The sequence below is a fragment of the Octodon degus genome, unplaced genomic scaffold, assembly GCF_000260255.1.
Source record: "Octodon degus isolate 3935 unplaced genomic scaffold, OctDeg1.0 scaffold00237, whole genome shotgun sequence".
Classification (NCBI taxonomy): Eukaryota; Metazoa; Chordata; class Mammalia; order Rodentia; family Octodontidae; genus Octodon; species Octodon degus.
The window spans coordinates 2,585,277-2,600,661 of NW_004524813.1; positions in this window are offsets into that span (position 1 = coordinate 2,585,277).

Here is a 15,385-nt window from a genome sequence, read left to right on the forward strand (position 1 = left end):
TCAGACATATAATAATTAATATTGCAGAAATGCAGCACAAGAGCAACGTACTAAAAGCCACTAGAGAAAAAAAATCACATTTAAAGGAAAACCCCTCAGAAAAATAGCAGGTTTCTCAGCTCAAAGCATCAAGTCAGAGAAAGTATGGAGCAAACTATTACAGTTCCTACCAGAAAACAAATTACAGCTAAGTACTGACACACACTGCAAGGTTCTCCTTGAAAATTGAAGACATAAAATACTTTCATGACAAAGAACAACTGAAGAAATCTATGACAACAAAAATAAACCTACACAGAATACTAAAAGATATTTTGGAAAGGAATCAAAATGTCCACAATCTGAAGAACAAGAATACAAAAAACCTGCCACACAGAGCAAACAAATAGAAACAGAAAAAATAAAGAACCAATAGGAGAAAAACAATGTGACAAACATAAGCCAACACATACCAATTGTAACCATCAGGGACAATGGAATTAATTCACCAATTAAAAGAAACTGAGTGGCAGAGTGGATCAGGAAACAAAATCCAACAATATGCTGTATACAAGAAACACATTTAACCCAAAAAGAAATTCGCAGGCTAAAGTCAAAAGATTGAAAAATACTACATTCTCCAGGAGCTCAGAAAAAAAGCAGAGCTCCTATTATATTTTGAAGCAAGAATGATCAAAAGAAATAAAAAGTTTACTATATACTTTTTATGGGAAATTTCAAGAGAAATAGATAATAATTATAAATATGTATGCACAAAATATGGGAGCACCCAGTTATTTAAAACAAATTTTAATACACATGAAAATTCTAATAACCAATAATACAATCTAACAGGTAACATTAACATCCCCCTATCTATGAAAGATACGTCAAGTAGAGAAAAAATTAGAAAACAGTTAGCAGAAGTGAAGCAAACCTTTGAACAAAGAAACATAGTAGGTATCTATAGTGTTCCGCCCACAACATGTGAATACACGTTCTTTACAGCTACACATCACATGTTCTCTAAAATATACCACACACTAGTTCATGCTTAAATAAATGCAAGAAACAAAAATTGTTTCTTATATTATCTGACCACAGTTCAATGAAATTGGAATTTAACAAGAAAGAAATCATAAAAACCCCATTAACATATGAAAATTGAGCAACACCCTCCTCAGCAATCAATGGATTACAGATGAAATTAAAGAAGGTACTAAGGAATATCTACTATGCAACAAAAATTCAAAGACAACCTACCAGAATTTGTGGAATGTAACAAAAACACCTCTCAGAAGGAAATTTATATGGTGAACTCATACATTAAGAAAACAGGAAAAAAACAAATAAATATCCTAATGTGGCACCTCAAGCTTTTAGAAAAAGTATAGCAGACCAAACCCAAAGCCCAAAGATTGGAGGAAATTATAAGGTTGTAGTAGAAATTAATGCAATTGAGACCAAGAAAACAATATAAAAATTAATGAATAAGAAAGATGGTTCTTTGAAAGATTAAATAAAATTCATAAGCCTCTTGCCAACCTGACCAAAAAGAGGAAAGAAAAAATCTCAAATTTAAGCAATAACAAATGAAGAGGGCCAAATTACTGCAGATCCTGTGGAAATTCAGGTTATTATCAAGAGCTATTTTGAATATTTATACTCTCACAAAATTGAATACACAGAAGAAATGGACAGATTCCTAGATAGGTACAAATTACCAAAACTGAATCAAGGACATATAAAACTCTTAATAACCCAATAACAGCCAATGAAATTGAAAATGTGATTAAAAAAACTTACCAAAAAGAGAATTACATGCAAGTCTCCTGCATAAATATGCATGCAAAAATCTTTAATAAAATAGGAGCAATTAGAAGAAGAAAATAATCAAAAAGAATATATACCATGAGCAGTTAGGATTCATCCCAGGGATGCAAGGTTGCTTCAACAAATGCTAATCTATAAATATGATACATTATATAAATAGAGCCAAAACCAAAAACCACATGATCCTGTCAATAGATTTGGAAAAGGCATTTGAAACAGTAAAAAACAATTTACCTCAAAGCCCTACAGAAAATTGGAATAGATGTTCTTTACATGAATCTGATAAAAGCCACTATGACAAACCAACAAACATCCAACGTCATTCTAAATAGAGAGAACATTAAACTTTTACTCTACAATCAGGTAAGAGACAAGGTTGTCCACTATCACACTGAACTCTTGTTTAACATAATTCTGGAAATATTGGCAAGAGTCATTAAACTAGAGAGAGAAAAGGAATAAAAATATGTAAGGCAGAAGTTAATTTATCATTATTTGAAGTTCACATGATATTCTATATGAAAGATCAAAAAAATCCACCAGGAGGGTCCTAGAATTAATAAATAAATTGAGGAGCATAGCAGGGTACAAGTCAACACACAAAAATCAATAGCATTCCTCTACACGGATAATGCACTCACTGATAGAAATTAGAGAAAAAAACACCCTTCACAATAGCATCCAAAAATGAAATACTTAGGAATTAATCTAACAAAGGAAGTAAAAGATATAAAATTTCTGAAAAAACTGAAAGAGGATTTCAGAAAATGGATAGATATTCTTTGCGATTGGACAGGAAGACACAACATTGTGAAAATGGCCATCCTCCGAAAACTGTTACACAGATTTAATGCAATCCCTATCAAGATACTAAAAATGTGCCTCACATAGCGAAAGAAAGCATTCTTAAAATTTATTTGGAACTGAAAAAGACCTAGAATAGCAAAAGCTATCCTGGGCAACAAAACCTGTACAGGAGGCATAACAATCCCTGACTTGAAATTATAGTACAAAGCTACTGTGATAATACCAATGTGGTAGTCGCAAAAAAAAAAAAAAAAAAAAAAAAAATTCTCAAGGATCAATGGATCAGATTAGAAGATGCAGATACAACTATACACACACTCAGGCATCTTATCTTTGACAAAGTGGCCAAACACATTCAGTGGAAGAGAGATAGCCTCTTTACTAATAGGTGCCAGCAAAAGTGGCTCTCCTCGTGCTGAACACCAAAACTAGACCTATGTCTGTCACCATTCGAGTAAAAATGGATTAAAGATCTAAACATTAAAACAGAAATACTAATTCTACTAAAAAGAAAGGAAGTGGAGATCTTGAAGACATACGGGTAGGCAGAGAGTTCAAGAGCATAAACCAAATTGAGCAGGAAATACTTCAATAATTCAGATCTCATTTTATTGAGAAGTTTCTGCTCACCAAAAAATCACCAATAGAGTGAAACAACAACTCACAAATTGGGGGAAAAAAACTTAAGCAACCATCATTTAAACAATGGACTCTACCTAGAACATAGGAAGAACTAAATAGAATCACACCCCCAAATTTCAAAGATTTCCAGTCCTAGTTTTCTTAGGAGTCTCCACACTGATTTCCGTAATGGATGCACCAATCTACATTCCCAGCAGCATTGGAGAAGGGTCCTTTTCCCCCATAGCCTCTCTAGCATTTGTTATAAGTTAATTTCATGATAATTGTTCTTTGTGAGGTGAGATGGTAAAGCTTTCCATTTTGGTTATTATAGGACTACTTTCTATATCATTTGTTATCTTAAATTAATCCCACAATAGTCTGCCCACCCAACAAAGTTAGCAAAATGTACTTCAGCAATTATAATATTTTATTGAATTTTCTGGTTCCAAACAATTAAATGTTGTTTCAATTTGCATTTCTCCAATGGCCAGTGCTGTGGAACATTTTTTTAATGTATTTATTTGCCATTTGTATTTATTCCACTGAGAAGTGTGTATTTCTCTCAGATGCTCTTTTTTAGATTGGATTTTTAAGTTTTGGGGGTCAAAACTTTTTTAGCTTCTTTTTATGATTTAGATAGAAGTCCTTCGTGTGAATGATTGTTTGTCACAATTTTCTCAATTTGTGAGTTGTCTTTTCACTCTGAATACCTCTCATCTTGTTCTTCTAAATCTGTACCATTTCTAATGTACTATCAATTATGATTATACCTTTTTTAAAACATTAAAAATTAAAATGAGAAAAAAATTTAAGGTGTATAGTGTAGTTTCTGTTTCAATTCACTGATGCCCTTTTATTTTCTTTATTGGAAGAACAATTCAGTGTTTCGCATTCCTTTACTAACAGAAAAAGGGTTTAAGGTAGAAATTCAGACACTGAAGGCTCCAAAGAGAAGTATATTACAAGCATGATGAACTGAAGATTTCAGATATGACTACAATGGTGGGAAGGCAGTGAAATTCCCTTCATTACAGGGCAGTGATTCAAAGAAAAAGCAAGTAATTCACAAAGAATTGTTTACCCAGCTTGTTTTGTCCTAACTCAAAATTACACATTAGAATAATAATTTTACACTATCAACATATGGTAAAGCTTTGCATTTTGGTTATTATAAGACTACTTTCTATATCATTTGCTATTTTAAATTAACGCAGCAATAGTCTGCCCACCCAAAAAAGTTAGCAAAGTGTACTTCAGCAATTATAATCTTTTATTGAATGAGCAAAATATTCTATTTATACTTTTACCTGTTATAGTCTTATTATGATTTTATCCAAGTGGTCACACATAAGCTTTCTTCTTTTGAATGAAATTTTAAAATCTGAAATTACAATAAATATGCATGACCTCATATGGAACACCAATAATTGCCTATTACAGTGTACATTCAAATATTTTCTCAACATGCAGGACTGGGACTCAGTCCTCAGCAGCACATGCCCTGCTGGCCTCGCCCCCGCCCCGGGGTCAGCCACTGAGACTGGGTGGGGAGACACACACCTATAATCCCAGTGCTGGGTAGGCTGAAAACAGGAGGATCACTACGAGTCCAAGCTGTGTAGTGAGACTCTGTACCAAACATAAATAAAATAAAATGAAAACAAATATTTCTTGAACTTAAAATTGTTGAAGTATTTTCCTTTCTCTTCTAAACCACGGAATGGAGACCATCCCACACATTGTAAGATAAAATTGGGCACAGGGATTATGAAGAGAAGTGAGCCTGCTATTCCTACCTCAGGCCAGCAAGCTTCCTGGGATGAAATATTAACTAAATACCATGAACAACTCTGTCAGAATCCTTGGATCATGCTGCACTTAACTACTGAATAATGAAGCAATGAAGCAAAGGTTTTCTGAACTTATGTTAAAAAGTAGAACACAATCAATGATTGAAAGATGAAGATGCTTTATTTGAAAGACTTTGCATGGTCTTAAAGCAGCCATGGAATCCCATGAACACATACAGAGCCCAGGCACAAAAACATTGGAGAGCTTTACCTGGCATGTTACCCTCCTAAAGGGACAAGCAGACCTTTTGAAATAGGGTAAGAATGGAACATTGGAGAATCTGAAACTAAACCATTATGTCTGTTTCCCATGGACAGAATTAGTCAGGCACCGAAAATGGCGAGGCCAAAACGCACACCCAAAACCAGCCTGAAAGAACAAAATAGATGAAACTGTAAAATAGTGGAACTTTCTATGCATCATGGAATTTATAATGCTAAGCCAATTATAGTCAAATGAGACATTTGCTTTGCACTTGTTAATGAGAATATTTGAAATGTCTTTTTTAAAAAAATGTATTTAGTACAGGGTATACAGTGTGTCATCTATACAAATTAGACTCTTAGTGATCTTCCTGTTTTCAGCCTCCCAAGTGCTGGGATGATAGGAATGCACCACCATTCCCAGTCTCAATCCCTGTCTCAACATGCCCCTGGGGGTGGGATCCTGTCCTTGGTTCTGCCTAAGCAGAAGCTTGAATCCACTGAGCTATCTGGCCAGCCTTATTTGAGATTTTACAGCATAACTAGAATAGCTAAACCCTCTGTGTGAATGCAAATATACTCTTTAACAAGAAATTATATTCCTGGCCAAAATATGCTATGTTTGTACACAGAAACTTTCTATCTCAGTTCTAGTATGAAGAACAGATCATTCACTTCAGTTCCACTGAGAAACAGATATTTCCTTAATTGAAAATAATTTCTAAAGATTCAAAATGAACTGAACTCTCAAATTCATCTTTATTCTACATAAGACCGTACCTGCTCATTTTATATATGGTTGCCAAGGTAATGCTGGTGTTATACTTGCTGAACTATAATTGCTGACGAGAACTAAGTAGACAGCTTCCTGAGCCCCCAGGAGCTTGGGCGAGCCCTCAGGGATGAGAAGAATGGGCAATTCACTGGACTGCAGCTCCCTGGTTGAGGACTTGTTGCTTCAGCACATGGGGAGACTGATCACGCAACAGCCACAATTGGGAACTGATGCTTTGTAAATAGTTTTTCATTGTGTGAAGTCGTGTTCACGTGAAAGAGATGATGTATTGCATTAAATAAAAGGAGAAGGCAGTGTTAGACATAAATTCCAGAATCGCCGGAATATGCAGAGGTGTGCAGTGAAGCAAGCTGGGGAGAGTCCACAACAAGGAGAAATGTGTGGATAAAGAACCTGAAGGGGAAAATAAGGCCTTCTCTGGATTCAAACAGAAAAAAGCATGACAGCCTACAGAATTCAAAGAGAAGAATATAAGGACCTCATTAATGAATGTAGTAAAATGAAGACACAGAGACCCTTCCTAAAGTTTTCCAGAATGTTTCCTTGAATCACTGGCACAATTTAGAAGAGATAATTTCTCAGCATATGATGTGTATTTTTGTGTGTGTCTGTTCTCTGTTAGTTTGAATATAAATGGAGTAATATAAATCTAAAAATAGAAAAGCTATCAAAGCAGGGAAAAGCATTTCTAAAGATTACTCAGACGACTGAAGCAAAAATAGTATTTTTTTGTCAATTGAACAATCATTCCTTGAAAGATATTCAATTATTTGCTTTTTAGTCCACAGTTCAGTAAAGAAAAACTAGAAAAGTCTAAATATTTCTACTCCAAAAAGAGTCATTAGATATTCAATTTTCACCTGCTTATTTAAAATAATGTATCACTCAGAACTTAATTTATGGTCAAAATTTAAACATTTTGTAAGTTACATTACCCTTCTATTTTTGACTTTCAATATGAATAGAACATTTTGTAATTACAGAATGCAAGCAAACCTTATTAGTTATCTTTTTCTACTAAAATTAAGTATACTTTTAACTCAGTATCTTTGTTAAGTGTAATAAATGTAAAGAGAAACTTTTTTAGAGATGCAATATTCTGAATTCAGTAGAAGGAATAAATAAATCTAGCTCACTGGAATATAATTATATCGCTTATATTACAATAGTTTATGACATGTGTTAATGGCAATAATTATTATTAGGAATGACTAATATTTTCAGTAACAATGGCTGTTATCGATGAACCATGATAATTACCAGCATTTCATATCAGGGAAATGAATACTTATGCAAAAGAAATGCTTCCAATATGAAGTACTTCCATCTTACAAACTATTAAAGGAAAATGACTATTAAATCATCCCAAACTACTTCAATTACTTTTCAGTGTCCACTTCACACATTACATTTTAAGTTCATTATCACTGAGACATAGGCTCTGCTAATTGCAATATTAACATCTAGGAAATAGTCTTTTAAAACTTATGGTACGTTCTATGTGATGACTTAATGAGGATATTTTACTAAGAGATAATGAAGACCCAATGGTTGTTAAAGAAATGTAATTTCTAAATGGAAATATAGAGTTTAACATTCAACATTTAAGTTCAAATAGTAAAACTTTAATAATACAAGTGTTCTTGATAAAAGTTTATTTTATACTTTTTCAAATTTTAAGGTGTTTTATCTTCACTTTTAATCAACAGAAGTAATACACATCGTCCTTTCTGTGAACCCAGACACACTTTCCCTAAACAAATTATTTAGAATTAGAATTCTAATTATATAGTGACCATTTAGTTGTAAAAATTATTACTTTGAGCAATAATGTAGCATTCAATTTTATTGTATGTCAAGTTTCTAGGAATCCAAGCAAATTTCTAAATTATTTTACATTTTTATTTCTAAGTAACATAGAAAATGTCATTGTGTAATACCAGCTAGCACTGTAATCTATGTTTTAAACAGACAAGGTATGGTAAATTATCAAAAACAATGGTATATTTTCAATATACATATATTACAAGGAAAATTATCTTGATGGAGCCATCATATAAAGGAAATGTTGGGAAATTCTCCAAACGTACTTGGCTGAACTGGTTTTTCTGTTGACCTTTAGTATAAAACTAGCATCTAGAGTATTGGAAAGTAGGGAGGTACCCACGTTTTAATCTTTAGACTTTAAAAATATTTTAAAATTAATCATGATGTTAAAATCTTGATGAAGATGTTAAAATCAGATGAAGAATGTTATGGATTAGACTGATTCAAGAATTTAATGAAGATGGAGATATTTTATGTATGTAGAACCAGAAATAATTATTTTATAAAATGCTCCTTTCTAAAGAAACTATTGGAAAAGAACAACCAAAGAGTGATCCAGAAGAAAAAGGTCAAAGCAGATGAACAGAGAATTTTAAAATGAAAATGCAAGTCTTGATATGAACATGAAATGTTGAGTCCATTTCACTCTTGTAGCATGATTAATGACCTTCCAAAATGATCTCCACATCCTACTTCCTGGAATCTGTAAACATGACTTTAGTAGGAAAAATTGTCTTTGGAGATATGAGTGAATTTGGGACCAAGATAAGATGATATCTGATCGTTTAGGTGGATTCCAACTGAAATAGAAGCTTTTTTATGAAAGTAGTAGGAAAGTGTTGAAATAGGAAGGGAAACAAGGGAAGAGGGAGGGGAAGGAAAGTAAAGGAAAAGGAAAAAAAGAGAAAAAGAAAAAAACAATATAAGATATGGGTCTAGTTTTGATCCTCAATATATGGAAAGCCAGATTGTTTCAGTGCCATTTATTAAAGAAGTTATCCATTTGACCCAGCTATTCTTGGTATCTTCACAAGTGAATTAAAAACACCACACAACAGCAACATATGCACACCCATATTCGTAGAAATACAGTTTGTTATAGCTAAATCTCAGGAACAGACCAAATACCCATCGAACAGTGCATTGATAAAGAATATTTTTTTGTTTTTGTTCAATTGCAATCTTACTCAGACTTAAAGTGGGACACATATGACACATTTCTAGGCATGTGGATGCATTTTGATACTATACTGTTACGTAAAATAAATCAAACACATAAGTGTAAATATACATTATTTCTCTGGTACAGGAACCCAAAAGTGTGAATTAGGCCCAGAATACTTACTAGATGTCATCAAACAGGAATTAAATGCTTTAAGGGGAAGGGGAGTGAAGGAGTGAGGAGAAGAAGGAAGAAAGGGAAAAGGAAAAAAAAGAGGAAAAAAGGAAGAAATGGAAACAAAGTTTCTATAGATAAGAAGGAGAAGAGGATTTGAAGGGAGGGGAGGCATATGTGAAAATAAAATAAAAAAGAATTAGATATGTCATTACAGGTACAAATTCCCTATGATGAATATGATTATTATGTATATCTAAGCTGTGACAATAAATTAATTTATAATAACCAAGAAGAGAACATCAAATTTAAATTGAAAAACAGAAAACAAATAAAAAGAAAGCTGTTATTAATACAGAGGGGAAATAGGGTTGAACGGGGGGAAGGGAATGGGGGAGAAAAGAAGAATCAAGACACAGGTACAAATTCTCTATGATGAGTGTAATCATTACATATATCAAAAGCATACAAATAAAATTAAATTTAAAAATATAAGAGAAGACATACACATAGAGGAGAAAGCCCTGTGATCAGATGGCTTTGTTGGAGTCATACATACTAAAAAATACTTGAGTCTCTAGAGGATAGAAGAGACAAGGAAGCAGGATGTACTAGCTAAATCAAAGGGAGAATGGGCTTGCAGTTCCCTTATCTTGTATTTCTGACCTCCAAAACTATAACAAAATCTTGATTATTTCATACCACTCAGTTTGTGATCATTTGTTACAATAGCCCTAGCTTACAAATACATTGTCAAATGGCAAAATGAAAATTTTTAAAAAATGAATTATAAGGACTCAGTCTCTCACTGTATTCTGAGGAGAAACAGCAGCAGGAATGAGGAAAAGGTAGACAAGAGACAAGAGCTGGGATCAGATGGAGGTTTGTTTGCCCAGTGGGCATAGAACCTGAACAACAGCAGTAGGAGCATTTGTTTATACCTTTGCAAAGTTAGTATCACAAGACACAGGATTGCCTAGCAACTAACTGCTGACATTGTCCAGGCAAGATATTTCCCTCAAGACTCAGGTAGCTCGACTGCTTTAGGCACTGTGGCCTTGTCCTGCACTCACACATATGACTAACTTCCAGGTTCAGCAGCTTGCAACAATGAATAATCGCTGTGCATATATTTGATTAGAAAAGAAAACTATATAATTTCAAGTACTGGTGCTAGAGAGAGCATATAAACAATGTTCTCTATAACTGTTCGAAATGGAAACAGCTGTAACAATTTGGAGAGCAGTGCACATGTAGGTATGTGTTAAGTATCCCAATTAAGGCCAGATAGTCTTAGAAAGTTTAAGTAATTCCAAAGTATACAAGCAAGTACCATTGTTAGAGCATTGTTTCTAGTGTCTAAGAGTATGAAGAGTTAGAAACAAAGTAAATGTCCACTAGTAAGCCGATGGAAAGAGTCAATGTGGTATTATTGTGGAATGTAGATAATAGATATTATACTCTCATATATTTATATATATGCACATATATGTGTACAGTCACATATACATATTTTAAAATATATGTTGACAAATTAATGTAAAAATCATAAAATAAATATAAAATATTTTTAAATAATTTCTAAAATATTAGACAAATGTTAATGGAATATGGATATAACAGCAGTCGAAGGAATCAAAAAAAATTTCCAAAGGAAGCCTTCAGTACACTAATGCAAACAGTAAGCAGTAAGCAGCAGAAAATTATGATTAGCTCAGCCACTGCAGGCCGTGTCTTCCACAAATTATAAGAAAAAAATACATAAAATTCATTAAGCCTGTCTACATTCAGAAAATTGTTGTGCATTGTTTATGGGTAGGAACAGAATCTAAATATTTCAGAGGTACTATGTTCCAGTACAGGTAAGGAAACAAGTGTATCTGAACAGCAAAAAAGAACAGAGAGATACAAAGGGGTAGACTCAAAAGAAACTGAAACAGTGGTGATTACATGTACTCCAAACATGCCCCCTCTTGTCTCAGATGGGTCAAATAGGAAAAAGAGATGTACAGGCCCACTGTTTACGTGATATAACAGTGAGGCATGATTTAAGACCCACAGAAGCCTGAGATATCTGCGACTACCAGGTTTAAGGGAGGAGAGACAGAATGATACTTTGCCAATGAGGAGAAAGGTGGGAAAGCAGTCATATAACTTTAGGGTAAAAGGCACTGTGCCAGGTCTCAGACTGTCTGAAAATTACTAACAAGCCCATGATTATAAAAGTCACAGATTTCTACTCCTTGGAGATAAATCTGTGGTTTATGAACATTTCTCTGGGTAGCATAATGCTGGAGATGATTTATAAAATTAATTTTTCATAAATTAATCATTTCTATCTCACAAAACTATATTGAAATTGAAACTTTTATAATATTAATAACAATAAGAAGACATTTAAATGATTCAGATAAGAAAAAATATTATTTAAATGTAATTCAAATTGGAAAACTAATTTGAAACCCTTAGATGTTTTAATATGCTTAAGTTGCTTTTATTAATCTCACTGAAGGATGATTTAATTTCAAAAGATCACATGTATAGATTAAAATATGGGTTTCCATGTATTTAACAAAAAATAAAACCTATAAAAATGCATTTATTATATGTCCTCGTGCCAAATATATTTCATTTATTCAATACACCTTTAAACTTTAAAAGTTAAAAAAAAAAACCTAACAAAAGTAGATACCAAAGTAGGAAATGAAAGAGATATAAAATAGTCAATATCTAAGTATATGCAATAGTTTTAATTTAGCAGCTACCATTTATTTATTTTAATTTATTAATTTTATTGAGAAAAATATTACAATGTGACAACTTCAAAACAGCTTGGTAGGAGAGTTGCAACAATTAATACATTGCATATTCTTGTCTTTGTAGTGGTCATTCATAACACAAGTTACAGACATAATATCCTGTCCAAACACTGTTAATACAGATGTTTCTTCTTATTGAATTATGAGAAAGTAGATGCATATCTATACTATTTTGTACATACAGATACAAAATTGTCCTTCATTTATATCACCATTTTTTGTTCAGTTTTGTCAGAGATTGGTATTCCATTGCCATCCAAATATTGTAGGTGCATGAATTCAGCAAAATATTCCAATACATTCCACTACTCCACAGTACTAGTGGGTTATCCACAGGACTGGCAATGTCTGACTAGGATGACTTGAGCGTTCCACAGCTCAGCGTATTAACATGCCTTCACTTTTCATACCTCACTTGTACACTTTTCTGCTGGATGGTTAAGACCAAGATAAAGAAGACTTATATAACAAAAAATGTAAATTTTGCATCTGATATGGTCAGTCAAGTCCCCTCAGGACTTATCCGGAAACCCTGTACTGCACTTTGTAGATCATTTGTCAGTGGCAGCCATGTGGATGAGTCACGGTCATCACTTGGCCAATGTGCTCTCTGAGAAAGCCTGAGAGAATGTTTTCTCTCCATGTGACTCTCTTTAGGCACACTCTACGTCATCGATCAAATTCCTCTGTGGCTCCATAATCTCTTCATCAAAAAATTTGGGGAACGACTGAGATGCATGATGCTACAGTACAGGTTCTCCTATGTCCTGAGTCCTCACTGACCTTGAAAGGCTAGGGCGAAAAGGTTGGCTGTCCATGCAGCCCTTGTTTTTCTCTAATTTTTGCTCTGCAAACTTAAATTGTTAACCCTCCAGAAGAGAAGCTTACTACTGCCCTACAACATATGCAGGTGGGTTTGTCCTCACTATCTTTTGCAATGCCAAACATCTTAGGCATAAGATGGGACATCTTTCAAAAAAAAAAACAAAAAACATTTAATTGAGATACAGTCTGGCCATAATTGGTATATCATGACAAGTATACATTTACAAGACCAGAATGACAGGCATTCCAAATGTGACCCCACTGTTACACATTGCTTTCTTTGATGCAGGTGCTCAGCTCACATATATCAGCATATATAGTTAGTCAGGGTGAGAATCCCACCCAGTAACTGCTAGATTCAACAACCTGCTGCAGATTCTCAGGATCATTGCCTTACCCATCTTGTGCATATAAATGTATGACTTTGCCTCTGTCATGTTTCCTAGTTTTTCTCCTTGCCCTCTTTTCGTTGTCTAATCCTCAAGTTCTCGCTTTCCTTTTAATTGTGTTATACCTTTCTATTTGTATTACTTCTTTTTAGTTCTTACGTTAGGGAGACTATAAGATATTTACACATATGGGTCTGGTTTATGGCACTTATGAGTATATCTTCAAGTGGCATCCACTTAAATATGAAAGCTTCGAATTTATCATTCTTTATAACCGAGCAATACCCCATTGTATATAAATACCACATCTTTTTCATCCATTCCTCAAGTGATCGGCATCTTGGTTGTTTCCAAGATTTGCCTATCACAAATTGTGCTGCTATAAACATAGTCACACATATATCACTATGATATGACGTTTTCAGTTCTTCTGGGAAAATTCCCAGTAGGGGTATAGCTGGCTTGAATGGGACTTCCAGTCCTAGATTTTGAAGAGTCTCCACACTGATTTCTTTTTTTTTCCTTTTTCTTCTTTTTATTTATTTCTGAAAACACACACACACACACACACACACACACACACGTTTGTTACATGATTTCACTATATAGCTTGAACTCTGATCCTGCTGTCTGCAGCCTCCCCAGTGCTGGGATTACAGGCTTGTGTCACCATGCCCCATCTTGGTGGCAGGCTCAACGCATCCTGGGACGGAGCATGCATGGCCTGTGGTGGTGGGTATTCAACATTTGTTTTTTATTTATATATATATTTTTTGTGGAACTGGGGATTGAACTCAGACCCTTGCACTTGCCAGGGAAGCGCTTATTCCACTGAGCCATTTCCCCGGCCCCTCCACACTGATTTCCATAATGGTTGTACCAGTCTACATTCCCATCAGCAGTGGAGAAAGGTTCTTTTTTCCCCATAGCCACTCCTATTTGCTGTTGGTTGATTTCTTCATGATAGCCATTCATTCTGGGGTGAGATGGTACCTCAGTGTTGTTTTAATTTGCATTTCATGGATGGCTAGTTATGTGGAGCATCTTTTTATATATTTATTCACTTCTTTCATTTTGTCCTCTGAGAAGTGGGTGTTCATCTCTGATGCCCATCTCTGGATTGGGTCTTTAAACTTTGGGGTGTTAATGTTTTTTAGTTCTTTGTATATTCTAGAGAGCAGACTTTTGTCAGAGTGCTTGTTTGTCAAGATATTTTCCAAATTTGTAGGTTGTCTTTTGACCTTGTTGGTAATTTTTTTTTTCATGTGCAAAAACTTCTCAGTAAGAGGAGGTCCCAGTTCTTAATTCTTTCAACTATTTCCTGTGCGATTTGATTTCTGTTCATGAACTCTTTGCCTACCCCTATGTCTTTAAAAGTTCCTCCTGCTTTCTCTTCCAGAAGATTTACTGTTTCGGTTTTAATGTTTAGATCTTTAAATTACTTTGACTTTAGCTTAGTGCATGGTGATAGACCTGGGTCAAGTTTTAGTTTTTGTCATGTGGACAGCCAGTTTTTCCAGCACCATTTGTTAAAGAGGTTACCTTTCTTCCAGTAAGCATGTTTGGCCACTTTGTTGAAGATCAGGGACTGAGTGTGTTCGTAGAGGTTTCTGCATCTTCTCATCTATTCCACTGATCCTCAAGTCTATTTTGTTGCAAGGACCTGCTGATTTTATCAAAGTAGCTTTGTAGTGTAATTTCAAGTCAAGAATTGTAATGCCTCCTGCCTTCTCTTTGCTGGCCAGGATTGCCTTTGCTATTCTAGGTCTTTTCTGTTTCCAAATAAATTTTAGTAATGATTTCTCTAGCTCTGTGAGGTATATTGGTGGTAGTTTGATAGGGATTGCATTGAATCTGTATAGCAATGTTGGGATTATGGCCATCTTCACAATGTTGGTTCTTCCTATCCAGGAGCATGGAATATCTTTCCATTTTCTGAAATTCTCTACAATCTCTTTTTTCAGAGTATTGTAGTTTTCCTTGAAAAAGTCTTTGATTTCTTTAGTTAGATTAATTCTAAGATATGTCATTTTTTACAATATGATTGTAAAAGGTTTGATTCTCTAATTTACTTCTCAGTGTGTTTGTTATCTGTG